Consider the following 13237-nt stretch of genomic DNA (forward strand, 5'->3'; position numbering starts at 1 on the left):
TCTGACCCAGCTACAGTATCAGGAACTGAAGAACCAAGAGGGCAAATTCAAAACATCATAGATGCACCTCTGCTACAAAAATATGTAGGTGTCTCTGTCTCCACGCATATGTGAGAGAGTGCATGCATCCCCTAGCTGCTAAATTACACTTTTTTCATAACTTCAGTCTGAGACAAATGAAATTGCCCCCCAAAAATAATGAAAGTCAAATTGATCTTCTAAATGGATCAATAGAAGCTTAACTGAAATAGATAAGGGAGTTTATCAGACCTGATGTAGTAAAACACTAATAAGATCACTTTCAATTCATACGTATAAGACTAAATTTTCAGCACAAATTGATCTCATGGCCAAGGATGAATGGGAACCTTTAGTAACGGGTTAGGGCTGCAAAGCATTCTTTTTCTAACAAACAGTAGGTTTTCCTCTTTTCCTTACTGCATGCATATTTTTAATTCTGCCTTTCTTCCGCACAAAGCAGTAGATTTCTCTCTGAAGTGCTTATTTGTTTCAGAAAACAAACCATCGGTTCATTGTCTGCACCGTTTTGCACTGAACGGGACCTGAGAAAAGGAGAATGGGAATAAAAATCCCTTATGGCCTTGATTGTAAAAGTGTTCCTCTTGGGGCCCTTGTTGTTCCCACTGCCTGCAGTGACCACGTAAGGAGTTTGGATGAAGCAGAGCAGCCTCAGGAGAAGGGATGGAGAGAGCCCCCAGCCGCACTGCAGAAGATATGAACTGGAGGCTCCCTCACTGGCACTGGCCACTGTATATTTGGCACCTTCTCCTTTAAAATTTTGGGGTTGATGTTTTCTGCAAAAAAAGAAAAAAACTATTTTCCCCTAACTCTATGTCTATAAAATCTGCAAAAGGCAGGTCACCTCATCTGCCCCAGAGACAGGCACCAATCCATCTTCTGGAGTGGGGCTGAAGCATCCTTTTCTCTGCATTCTCCCTGGCTCGCAAGATGCTTTCCTCCCTCTGCACACTATCCTGGCTTCTTACCCAGGCATATGCTCTGCTAGTTGGAGGGATAATCTTGTTGGGTTTATCACTACTGCTTCAAAGAGTGGGATTTACCTCTTCTATTTTCAGGTGCCCTGAAGTTCTATGTGTAGCTTATGTTCTTCTATAGCCTTAGGCTGCTCTCCATGGTCAGTGGGGAAAACCAGACTCCTCCAGGGGGAGCAAAGAGAAAAACCACTGTGCTCAAAACACTGTGAGCTGAGATGTGTCAAAAAATATAATGTGAAAGAAGGAAAGTCCAACTGGGCTGGAGAGACAAGAAAATACAACTCCACCACAAGCAGAAGGCAGGCAGATAGAAATTCATCCCACATACCCCAGAATAGCTCACATCACCTCCTGGAAGAACCAGTTTGTCTCCAGTGACTGCAGAGATCTTCAACGCTTGCACTCACTAAATACTTAGTTTTCGGATGGTTAGAGGCAAGTGAAACGAATACAGCTTTGAGGATCCAGCATCCACAGCTGTGAAGTTAGCTCTTAATCTGATAGTATTTTTTCCTGGAAGGCTGCTCATGCAGCTGGAATATAACTTTTTTGCTGCAGCTTGATCCATTTAAAAGAGGAAAAAAAAAAACTGCAAAAGAAAGTACTTCCCTGGCCATTTATATATGCGTAAATAAATATATTCAAAAAGGAGAGAGCCCTTGCACAGCTTTACCTTTCTCTATCTGACTCCTAAAATAAAAAGAAATAAAACAAAAGGAATTGCCAGGAGAAATCTTCTTGTGCTTTAGGACATGAGGGGGGAAAAAAAAAGACAGTACAGTATGTAGACAAAAAAAGCCCCCCATGAGTTTTGACTATGCAAAATTTTGGTCATGTGAAGAGGTACTGTCTGCATCACTGCACAAAAGATACTGGGTTTTGGTGTAACCCAGCCTGAAGCTGGTGTATCATCTGTGAAGTGATACCAATTATTTTGATATGGAGATATTCAGTAAGGAATTTAGTCTGCTCTGGGATTAGTTACCAAAAGACTTTTGGCACCACAGAGAGAAGATGGCTGAATATTCATATCCCAAAGTATGACATTTAGAACAATAAATAGGAAAAATTGAGATGACATTATAACACAGCAAAATAACAGGCCTTTCCTAATGTTTTTTTATAAAGCAATACATAACAGGATCATCCATTCTTTTTAATTGTAGAATCAGTTATATATCATTAAGAAAATGGAATTCCTAAATAATTACATTTTTAAAAGTATTCTGCTGAGGTAATCATAGAATTATAGACTGATTTGGGTTGGAAGGAACCTTAAAGATCATCTAGTTTCAGTTCCCCTGCCATGGGCAGGGATGTTTCTCAGGTTGCCCAGGGCCACATCCAACCTGGCCTTGAACACTTCCAGGGATGAGGCATCCACAGCTTCTCTGGGCAACCTGTGCCAGGGCCTCACCACCCTCACAGTAAAAAATTTCTGACTAATAACTATGCTAAACCTGCTCCCTTTCAACTTGAAGCCTTTCCCCCTTGTCCTATCAATAATCTCTTTGTAAGGAAACCCTGTAACAGTGTACAAGAACAAACACTGACTACCAAGAAAAGCAGAACAACACTGAAGGCTTTTGACAGTAAGACAACTGCAGACCAAAATGTAGGACTCTGAGCATTGCCAATTAATACAAATATATTTAATGAAAACCAGAAAGAAATGAAGAAAGATAAGATTTTCTGGGCTACAACTTCTAAACATAAATTGTTGTCTAAAAAAAAGCATGCTGAATATGGCATATTATAATAGATAGGAAAACCTATCTATCAACTGAACTGAGTTACAATCAATTTTTGAAATAACAGAAACATAAATAAAAAAGCAACAGTATCATGATACTTATCAGACCTCTTGTTAATGAGGAGTAAAGGATTTCTGCAAAATAGGCTGTTAATGTAAAATCCATAACTCTGCCTAGATTTCAGATAGCTGCCTCTGGAATGATAGTCCCTGGTCTGTTCCTAGCATTGCCAAGAATACAAGAATATGAACTGTATCCAGAGTGCAGAAAATAAAAACAAAGTGGGTTTTTTGGTTTGGTTTTTGGGATCTTCTAATGAACAAAATCTTTCAGGAATGGACTTGAATTGTAGGCTTTGCAGGTAAAAATTTCAAAGTACTTTTGGAACCCAATGAGCAATATGAACACAGTTAAGAGGAAAAAATAAATAAATTTACTGCCCCAAATAGAGTCCACAACTTCTAAATTAGGGCTCTGTAAGCTACTCTCAAATTTGAATATTAAGTTCAAAGTATATCAAATTAGATGCTTCAAACCACAGAAAACCAAAACCTGTTGCTGTCTTTTCATATATTATTTTATTACTTCAAACGCTTAATTGTAACTGAAGCACTTTGCATGTCCTTCTGTTCTGTTCTGATTTGAACAGAAATCAAAGAATGGTTTGGGTTGGCAAAGATCATCTAGTTTCAAATCCCTGCCATGGGCTGGGACACCTTCCACTAGACCAGGTTGCTCAAAGCCCCATTCAGCCTGTCCTTGAACACTTCCAGGGATGGGACATCCACAACGTCAATAGGTGCCTTGGCAGAACAGAATCAGTATCATGTGCCTGTCTTAACCAATCACAATTGTTTTATGGATATAATTCCTCAATTGTAGACTGAAGGTTTCAAAACCATATTTCTTGAATATGTTTGAATACCAGTTGATGCTCAAAAAACCACCGTTTGTTAATTACTACAATATTAGCAGAAAAAGGAGATGCAATTTTCAAAAACATCATTAAAAAATGCATTGTCCATGTGTTAGTCACAAAACACATCAGGAAATTAATTTGCATAAACTGCACGTGCATTAAGCACAGGATGGGAAGTCACAAATATTTCCAGACTAAATTTTCATAATGAAGAAAGGCAGGACAGAAAAACTTTAAAAACACAGTACTTCAGGGATATTTCCCCCCTCCTTCCCCTCCCCCAGAGATTTACCCCACATTTACAAGTGAAGGGAAATTATTTCTGCACCACTTCAAAGAACCTACAGCAGAATATGATGGGTGCCTGTCTGGGAAATGACCTGTCTTGGGCTGTGTGTCCCCTTTGTCACATGAATTCCTGGGTCTCAATTTTCTTCTTTTTTTGATCCCATCTGTTGGCTGGAGGCTCCTGGGACACACACACACACACACACACACACACATACACACATGAACCAAACCTCATAGCAGAAGTCACCCAAACTCAAATGCATTTGTTCCCTGAATGTAAACATGGGGGGAAATACGAAAGGCAAACAGAGAACTCGAAAGGTTTATATGAACATTCATTCTGTGCTCATAAAAAGGAATGCCACAGCAGCATGGACACTTTTCAGCTCAGTCCTAGTCAATATAACTTGTCCCAGGCACCTCTTACCTGCCCTCAGGTTTTATCCATTAGCCATCAGTTTTCTCTGAAAAGAGAGATAAGTCTGTCTCTCTGACATCCTCCTTTAAGAGGACTTAACGCCTGTAGTCGCCTCTTCCATAGGGAAGACACCATGACTGGAAATTCATAGGGACAGAACTCTGCTCATTGTTTCTTACAGGTGATGACTCTGTTAGCATACTTTCCTGATCCTCAGTTTAGCCCGTCTCCCTGCTGTTACCTTTCTTCTTTTCTCCAGCCTCCTAAAATAAGCCAGCATTTGTAACTGCCCTCAGGAACTGAGGTCTTTTTTTTTTTCTTGAGATGTGTTTGCCTCTTCAGGGAGCTGAATTAATTATCCCCCACAGAGACAGGAGCACAGAAATACTCACCACACTGGCAGCACTGATATGTTCGCTTTGGGGCTTTATTTCTTTTATACGGTCTATTGTACCTCAGTATAAAAGACTTCATGGTTTGAGAGCTTCCAGTAGCTCTCATTTGTCACAAACAGTGGTTTCTGGATGGGTTCTCAAAAGCCACCCATTTTTCCCCAGCCTTGGCTCTCACTAAATTCAAGAGTCCCCCTGGGTATAGGGAGGACAGGAACCACACAGTGTAGGTCACGGGCCACATCTCCATAGGGGCTGATGACTTTCCCAGGTGCATTGCTTCTGCAGCTCATGCCTCTCTTTTCCACCACCCAGACAGGAAAAAGCCACTCCAGCCAAATTTCTCCACGGTGGCAGCACCTGAAAGACTGGTGCTGGAGGTGCCTGGGAGAAAAAACATGAATATTGGAGTGATATCCCAAAATTTCGGTAGCCCAACTCCCCTGCTGCAGGCACTCCTTCCCCACAGGCTCAGCATTAGTACACAGAGCATTGCTCTTATGTGTTCTCCCACCTGTAATGCTTTATTCCCTCTTTCTCACACACATGCTTATCTATTTTTATTAGAGAAAAAATGTTTTATGTAGGTCTGGAGGATTGGGTTTTATTTTTAAAATGTTTGCAATAGTACTTCTGAAGCATCCCTATCATCTGACAAAAAAGGGAATTTAATGCAAACCCATATTTCACTCGCTCTCTCAACACTGTTTCTTTCCCTACAGAAATTGTTTTATTGAATCTGATTCTTTTGAAATGAATTTGGTATTCATGAAAGAGCTCAGATTGATAGCTTGGAAAATGATGGCCAGATTTCTCCACAGAACACACATAGCAAAACTTATTTCGGACCCGCTGCAACGGATACTGGAGGAAGCTCAGTTTTAAGAGGGGTTCAGATGGAGTTTTAGTTATAATCCACAGGGAAACATTTTATCCATGTGCATAACATCATGCAGGGCAGTGTTTCCACTGACACCCAGATTTCTTCACAGGTTCATTTTAAAGGCTTGCCCCCTGGATGGGGCTCTGTCAGACAGCAGTCTCCATGTTTGGTGGCTTTGGGAGGCAGCATAATGACAGACAGTGGCCAATAATATGGTCAAACAATGATTCAAACAACTGATCCAAGATTAAAAAGGTGATTTATTGCCTGACAGATTCAATCTTCCCTTTCATCAGTTTAGTTAGAAAGAAAGGAAACAGTTGTATTTTAAGAGCAACTTTGAAAAACATGGTATGGATGAAACACGAAATAGAAAACTTTTCTTTCTTAGAGTATCAGTGAAGATTACCCAAAACCTTACATTAGTGCTTACAAGGACTCCAAAGGACTTCATAGTTTGCAGCAGCCTTTCTACTTACCCAAGGGCTATGTTCCCATGACCCAGTATGCACAGCCACTTTGATGTGAGTAAACACAGGTGCAGATTGGCATCAATCAAAAAAAAAGAAAAATAAAAAAGAAAAGAAAAATCTGTTTTATGTTTTTCCAGTAGCTCCCTTTTATTATCTTTTCCATTTCTATCTAGCTTTGTTCCAAGACCAAAATAACAAGCCTTCAGTCCATGCACAATTGTAGTGTTTGGCAAACTAGGGACTGGTATGATAATTGACCAAAAAGATGTTCCATGCTTAAAGGAAAAGAGGGTCCATCTTATTTTATCTCATTTATATCAGAGAAAAACAGATTTTGAAGTACTATAGATTTATTACAGAGAGTTTCAAAGAATCTCTTAATTATTATACACTGCTTTAATAGATCATTGTTAAAAGTGTTAACTTCAATTATCTAAATGCTTTTTCTGCCTTGTATGTCATTTGCAATAAAATTACTAGGGCCAGATTTACTGGTGTATACCATTTGCCGTGTGTAATTCCAACCTCAGCTTTACGACTGCTTTGTGTTGCTGGAGTGGGGAACTGAGCTTTCTAATGATTCTGGCATATAGCCTTTTCCCCACACATTCTATACCAATTTATTATTCCATGGTGGATGGTTATGTGCTTGCTGCAATTTACTTCAGAAACAGTATTAAAAATTAAGTTGACGTGCATTAAATAATACTTCATCGATTTTCTTAAACTTGGAACACAGGAATGCACCTCTCCATCACTAGCCCTAAATCACACATACATATATGTATATGTGTGTACAGAAAAACATTTGTATAATAGAAGAGAAAGCCAAATTAAAGCCACACAAGTCAAACATAAATACATGTCAAATAACATCTTGGAAAAATTGTGAGGAAAAAACCCAGCACATCATACTGCACCAGTCTGTGGTTTGTATGTGGGCACATTCATAACACAAATGAAATTCAATTTCCCCAAGAGTGCAGCTCCCAAACGAGTCCCACTGTTACGATGGCTTCACAAACCCCTCACCAACAAAGCCAGGACAGGGAAACAGCCACGTGCTACTGCCTCTTGCCCCCTCTGCCCAGGTAAGTTATTGGGTTTCAGACCAATATTCAATCTTCAAGCCCAGAGTTTTGGTGCAAACATCCATTGCAAGAGCCAAACAGCAACAAATCAAACCCAAATCTGTAGGACTAAAGTGGTTCTGATACCCGAGTAAACAGGTTTTTTCTAAGCAGGAAGAAGGGGAGTGTTTGGGTGACCACCTAACCTTTTGACTAACATGTAATGATTTCATTTCTAAAAACAGCAACTCTGAGTGAGTGCAGAGATGAGGTGTTTTATTACCCACATGTGTCTGCTTTAGATAAAGGTTTTACATTTCCATTTTGGAAAGGATTTTGAAAACAATTTTTGTTTAAAATATGGGTAAAGGAATAAAAATGGGTCATGATCGATTCAACACAAGAGATAATTATTGCCATGAGCTACAACCTGAAGCATTTCAACATACATACGCCACTAGATAAATATGACACTGGTGCAGCACCGTATGCTGTCTTCTAAGCTAGCCTGCTTTTCATCATACAGATGCCTTTGTATGATCTCTGGGGCTGTATGAGACTTGCAGTCAAATGCAGAGCCTTCATAAAGGTATGATCAATCATCTCTGCCAACCTGACAGTACAGGCTCTGATTTATCCTGCCTCTGACTCATATATTTATTATAAAATCAAAGGTAGCTAGGGTTTAGCATCAGTACAAAGTACTGGAGTTTTGTTCAATAGTGAGCTGTTGCATGTGGAACAAGCATCAAATCCCCTGGCATTTAATGATTTATTTTAAATATATCGGGCACATGAATTAGCAAACAGAGATGTGAAATACTAACAGCAGCCAAAAGTAATTTATGAATATTGAATTGCACTGTGCAGTATGTCAAGTGAAAACAGAGAGAATTCCCTTAAAAGCTTCTTTGCTTGCCCCAGCTTTCAAGCAGAACACTTGAGGGAACTGTCCTGAATGCTCAAAAAGAAAAGAAAAAAAAGAATATTGAAAAAGAAAAAAACTCAGGAAATCTGAAATGTCCCCCTAGAAATGGATAACAGATATTTTTAAATGAAGCCATTGGTAATTGAAAATATGTAGGTAATTAAGTATACACAGATGTCTAATCATAAAATTCCTTGTTGTGCATATAGTGTCCAAATCTCTCAGTATCCCCCCAGAGTTTCCATAACCTCAAGCAGGGCGTGTCACGTGCCCAAATTTTCTACCACCAGGTTGGCTGTGTCAGGATCTCTCATTGGGCATTGGAGTGCAAGGATTCTCTTAAAATGCTACAGCATATCCTGGATACCCAAGAGGAGCTGAGTATTTGCCGTGATAAGCTTTAAGATCCTCCAGCCCCAGTCTGCAAACAAGACTGTATGAGCTGGTAAGGGAGGAGCTGCTTGGAACCACTTTAGAGCTTTATGTGACCCTAACTTGTGATTGTGCTACTTTTTTAAAGTACTGCTACAGCCTGGAAAACTGGTTTTCTGTGTGTGAAGAAAATGATTACTGGCTCAAAACAACTAAAGTCTGTGGTGGGGGGAGAGAGGATCAGGGGGGACAGGAGAGAGAGAGAGGGGGACAGAGAGAGAGAGAGAAAAGGGACAGAGAAAGATTAATAATCACCACTTGAATTCCAGCGCTATCTCAGCTACTATAAAATCTAAACGGTGGGCTGAGACCACATGTATACCTCTGCAATTGCATTTATCTGCTCTGGTCTTGCAGGGCCTTCCCGACAGGTGGGGCTTTTGGTGTGCCAGGGGCTAATAGCCCTTCTGGGGCTGGATTAGAGGCTCCAGGGCCGGGGGCTGTGGAGTGCCATCCCACCTACACTGAACTTGACCTATGCCCCTCCACACACACACACTTTTTTGAGCCAGCAATCATTTTCTCCAAGTCTCTCAGATTATGACATGAGAGTTTTCAGATGAGGAAAAATATGAGGCCTAAAAAACTCTCAAGCAGATGGGCAAGAGGAGCACCCAGCTTAAAATTAAACACAGATGCCTCAAAAAGCTGGCTTGCGAAGGAGGCACTGAAAGGCAATGCTTTCAGTGAAAATTTATTTGTAGTCTTCAGTCAGGTGAATGTAGGAGAAAGCACTGAGGAAATGGAAAGAACAATCATCTGCCCAGGAGGTCATGTTTATACCTCTAAGATTTTCTTCATTTTCTCTCAGAAATTTTGCCAAGTTTGGCAGAATGCACACATCTATACAGTCTAAAACCTCTCAGGCTTTGCACACATTGTGACCTGGGCTGTGTCACAAGCCCTTCTGAAAGCCTCAATTCACTTTAAGCCAGAGATCCTGCCTTGGATGCTTTTAAACAGCTTGATATGTAGGTACCATGAAAGTTCAGCTTCTCAGGAAGATTTAACCATCTTTACCAGTCTGACTGCTATGCTGTGCTATGCATATTCATTGATTAGTATCCTTAGAAATTAGCTGGAAGTCATAATTAAGACAAGTCAGCATTACTAGCAGCTAATTGTACATGTACTTTAGATCCAATTACTCTGTAATGACTGAATGGCAAAGAGATATTGGCAGCTGAAACTGCATCGAATGGCTTTCTTCCAGGCAGAGCCAAAGGCACAGGGTAAATTTAGAAAAAGATCCCGTAACATTTAACTTCTCATAATTAACAGGGAGGGGAGGGAAAAAAAATACATCAAACACACACACACAAAAAAATTACATAAAAGAAAAAAATCCACCAAAATTCCTAGGTAACACTTTTACGTAACATTGTAAGTACGAGAGGTGATTGCAAAAGCCAGCTACTTTTTAAAACCCGGGACTCCAATTTTCCCTGAACAACCTCTCGGCTCAGCAAGGCACCCCTCGAGCTACAGTCACTTGTTAACATACAGCTCTTGGTGCTGAGGTGCACCACAAAGGAAGGGATGGCATTTCCTTTTCAAAGATGTAGGTGAATTCCTGGGATCCAAAAAAGGCCTGTAGAAAAAGCTTAGCAGCAGGAGAGTTCTGTAGCTTGCGCTGGGAAGAGAGAACGAGCTACAGAAGCATAAAACTGACTGCAGCTACTGCACTTTTATAACCATGTTGGATCATCATCAATATGGTATTTAGAAAATATCAAAGCTTTGGTTTAGATCACAACACCGTAGACATTCTTGTTACAGGGAATGTAAAAGAGGATCCAAACTCTCTCTTGATAAAGTCAAACCTTTGTTGGAAAAGGTGTTTTATCCATTTGGGTCTTTGCACTTCAAGGAAAAAATTATTTCAAAAGTTCCTTTGAATAAAAACGAAACAAGAAAGGAAATGTAAACAGAATTGGTGTCAATTGTTGACATGCTCCCCAACAGCTCCTTGGCAAAAAGACAACAGAAAACAAATTAAACATGAACTAACATACAAGAAAACTATACAGGCTTCTGAAGGCAAGCAGAAAACTCCATCAGTTTGCCAAGTCTCAACGAATCCCCAGTTCATGTTTAAGGTAAGGAGGCTTTCTGCAGTTACTCCAGACTCATCACCACAGAGGACTGGTTCAAAGAATGCAGGGGGATGTTCAAGAGGGAAAAAAAAAATCTCAACTGACGTCTTCTACAGACAAGAGCATCTTTCTGGGCACAGAGATACCTGTCATCTCCCTTTGGCAGCACTAGCCTTCCCTGAGCCTTATCCTGCCAAGGGGAGAGCCAGCGTGGGCACAAGTGTACTTTTTTAGGATGGCTGTCCTCACTTGCACAAAAACCACCTGCATAGACTATGTATAGAGTGTGAGTAAGTTTAAGAGTACAATCCAGTTCAAATGACTGAAGTTCTGATGATGTTCCCAAACTGGTGTTTGTTACTGGCCTTCCCTGTGCCAGCAGCTGTACGGACACTGTGGTCGCTGCAGAAGAATCCCCAGCCTCAGGCAGCAGCCCTGTAACCAAACAGGGGTTATCACACATTGCCCTTCCTCTTGACCACTCCCTCCTGGGTTCAAACTTTGGCATTTGTATCCTTCCCAGACATACTCACACTTCACACACTGGATTGCATGGATTCCATGGATTGCAGTGTGTTACCTGCTCCATGCTCTGCTGTCCGAGCCATCTGTGCTCTGCAGGCCATTAAACACAATATTTGATAGGTATGTTGGAAAAGAGAAATATCTAATTCCTCCTGAAAAAAAGATCAACACCCATTTCTCTAAGAGCTATGCTGATTAAAATCTGTCTGAATCCTGATATATGGCTAATGCTTGAATCAAAAATTCTGAAGGTACTGAACATAATGGAAAAGGTTTTTCATCTTGTTGCATCAACACAATTAGTTACCCACCCTGTGGATATAAGTAACTTCTATCTTCTTCTGTAGAATAATATTTGAAAAACATTCTTAAATTGAAGGCTGATTTTCCTCTGAAAATCAAATAGAAGGAGCACAGACATTCAGACAAAGTGTTATATTTATATATAGGTAAGGTAAGAAAAAAATAAAATTAAGGATCATTGAAAATCTCCACAGAAATAGTCTCTGACCATCTCAGGCCTTAATAAGAAATATTATATATAAAATGTATCTTTTATTCTAGAAGAATTTCCTTTATGACTATGAAGAAAATATTTAAAAGTCTTAAAAAGTAACTTGATGATGGAAAAAAATGTTGTATCCTCGTTTTCCTCCATTTGTGAGGATATAATTCCAGGTCTAATGAAAGTCCTTAATACTGACTTTCATAATACAGTGGAAACCAAATTACATTATTTTGTATTGTGATTACATGTACTAAAGAAACTAAGCCTGAAATTAGAATCCTTGTGCACTTTCAAGAAAATAGTTTTTTATTTTGCAGGTATTTTTTTTTCCTAAAATATACAACTTCACAGTCACTGAGTCATAAGATATCCCTTGGGACAAATTAACCCCTTACATGAAATAAACCCAGCAAAAATGTGTTCATTGAATCAGGCTTCAGAAACATTTCTAAACTTTAAAAACCACGATGGGAAAATAAAGCAACATTCAGTCATATTTATGGAGCCCATTTATTTCTACAAGTTAACACTGCCTACATTTAAACTTTCAAGTAACGTGGCACAATAGGGGTGAATACATGGGATGAAACAGTCAGAGCTGAAAATCACACACCACACACTCTTCGGGTAGTTCTGCTTTGGATCCCATGCACTCAGTATCTGTCAGTGGAGGAAGGGGTTAGGTGCACTCCTGAAGGGTGCCAGATAATTTATTTCTTTCAGAGAGAATTAGAGTTTGTGTACTCTGAAGACATTCCATGACAACACAGGCCAAACCCTGATAAACAGGGGTGGCAGGAGATGACCTCAAAGACAGAACTCTGACCCAAACATAAGCACTAATTAAACACATCTACTGTCAACACAAAAACCTGTCTCAAAATGTCTACCTAAAAAAAGTTTCAAATAACACTTTTAAGTTACTGCAAACAGAAAACATTTAAAGAAAAAATTGTTTGCAAAATGTTTTCTGTGTCTTAAATTACTGCTCTTTTACATTACTTGCATTTCTCTACTTCTGTGATATTCCACCACAGAGATACAAAAAAGGAAAACATATATAAATTTAAGACATATTACTGTACACCCTTAAAGCAGAGGATATTCTGGATATATACAACACATATACAATACAGTCTCCCTTTACTGTAGTGGTCTGGCAACGAGTTGTGCTTTTCTCCCAATTTCGGAAGTTTAATGCTGCTTAGTTCCATAAAAGCTTTCATGAAACATATGATTTGCTGACAGCAGGCAGCTCAAAAAGTAGTGCATTCAATAGTTAAGTATTATATTCTTAACAGAATGATAACAAACCTTAATCTTAAGGTTGAGTAGTCGTTAACAATATAAAACTGAATTTCTAAGCATTAAAAAATTTCTTTATCTACAACTCTCTTTAAAAAAAGGGCAAAACTTCAGCTCATACTTGAGCCAGAGCTCAGCTCAAAAACAGTTCTGAAGGTGAATTTAATTTGATTTTATCAGTTTTGATGGCTTTTCTCTGTTTCTGCTGAGATAAAACCCCTGCAGGC

Source organism: Pipra filicauda, unplaced genomic scaffold (genome assembly GCF_003945595.2).
Source record: "Pipra filicauda isolate LSUMZ 115617 unplaced genomic scaffold, ASM394559v2 scaffold92_size2517590_pilon, whole genome shotgun sequence".
In the NCBI taxonomy this organism is placed as follows: domain Eukaryota; kingdom Metazoa; phylum Chordata; class Aves; order Passeriformes; family Pipridae; genus Pipra; species Pipra filicauda.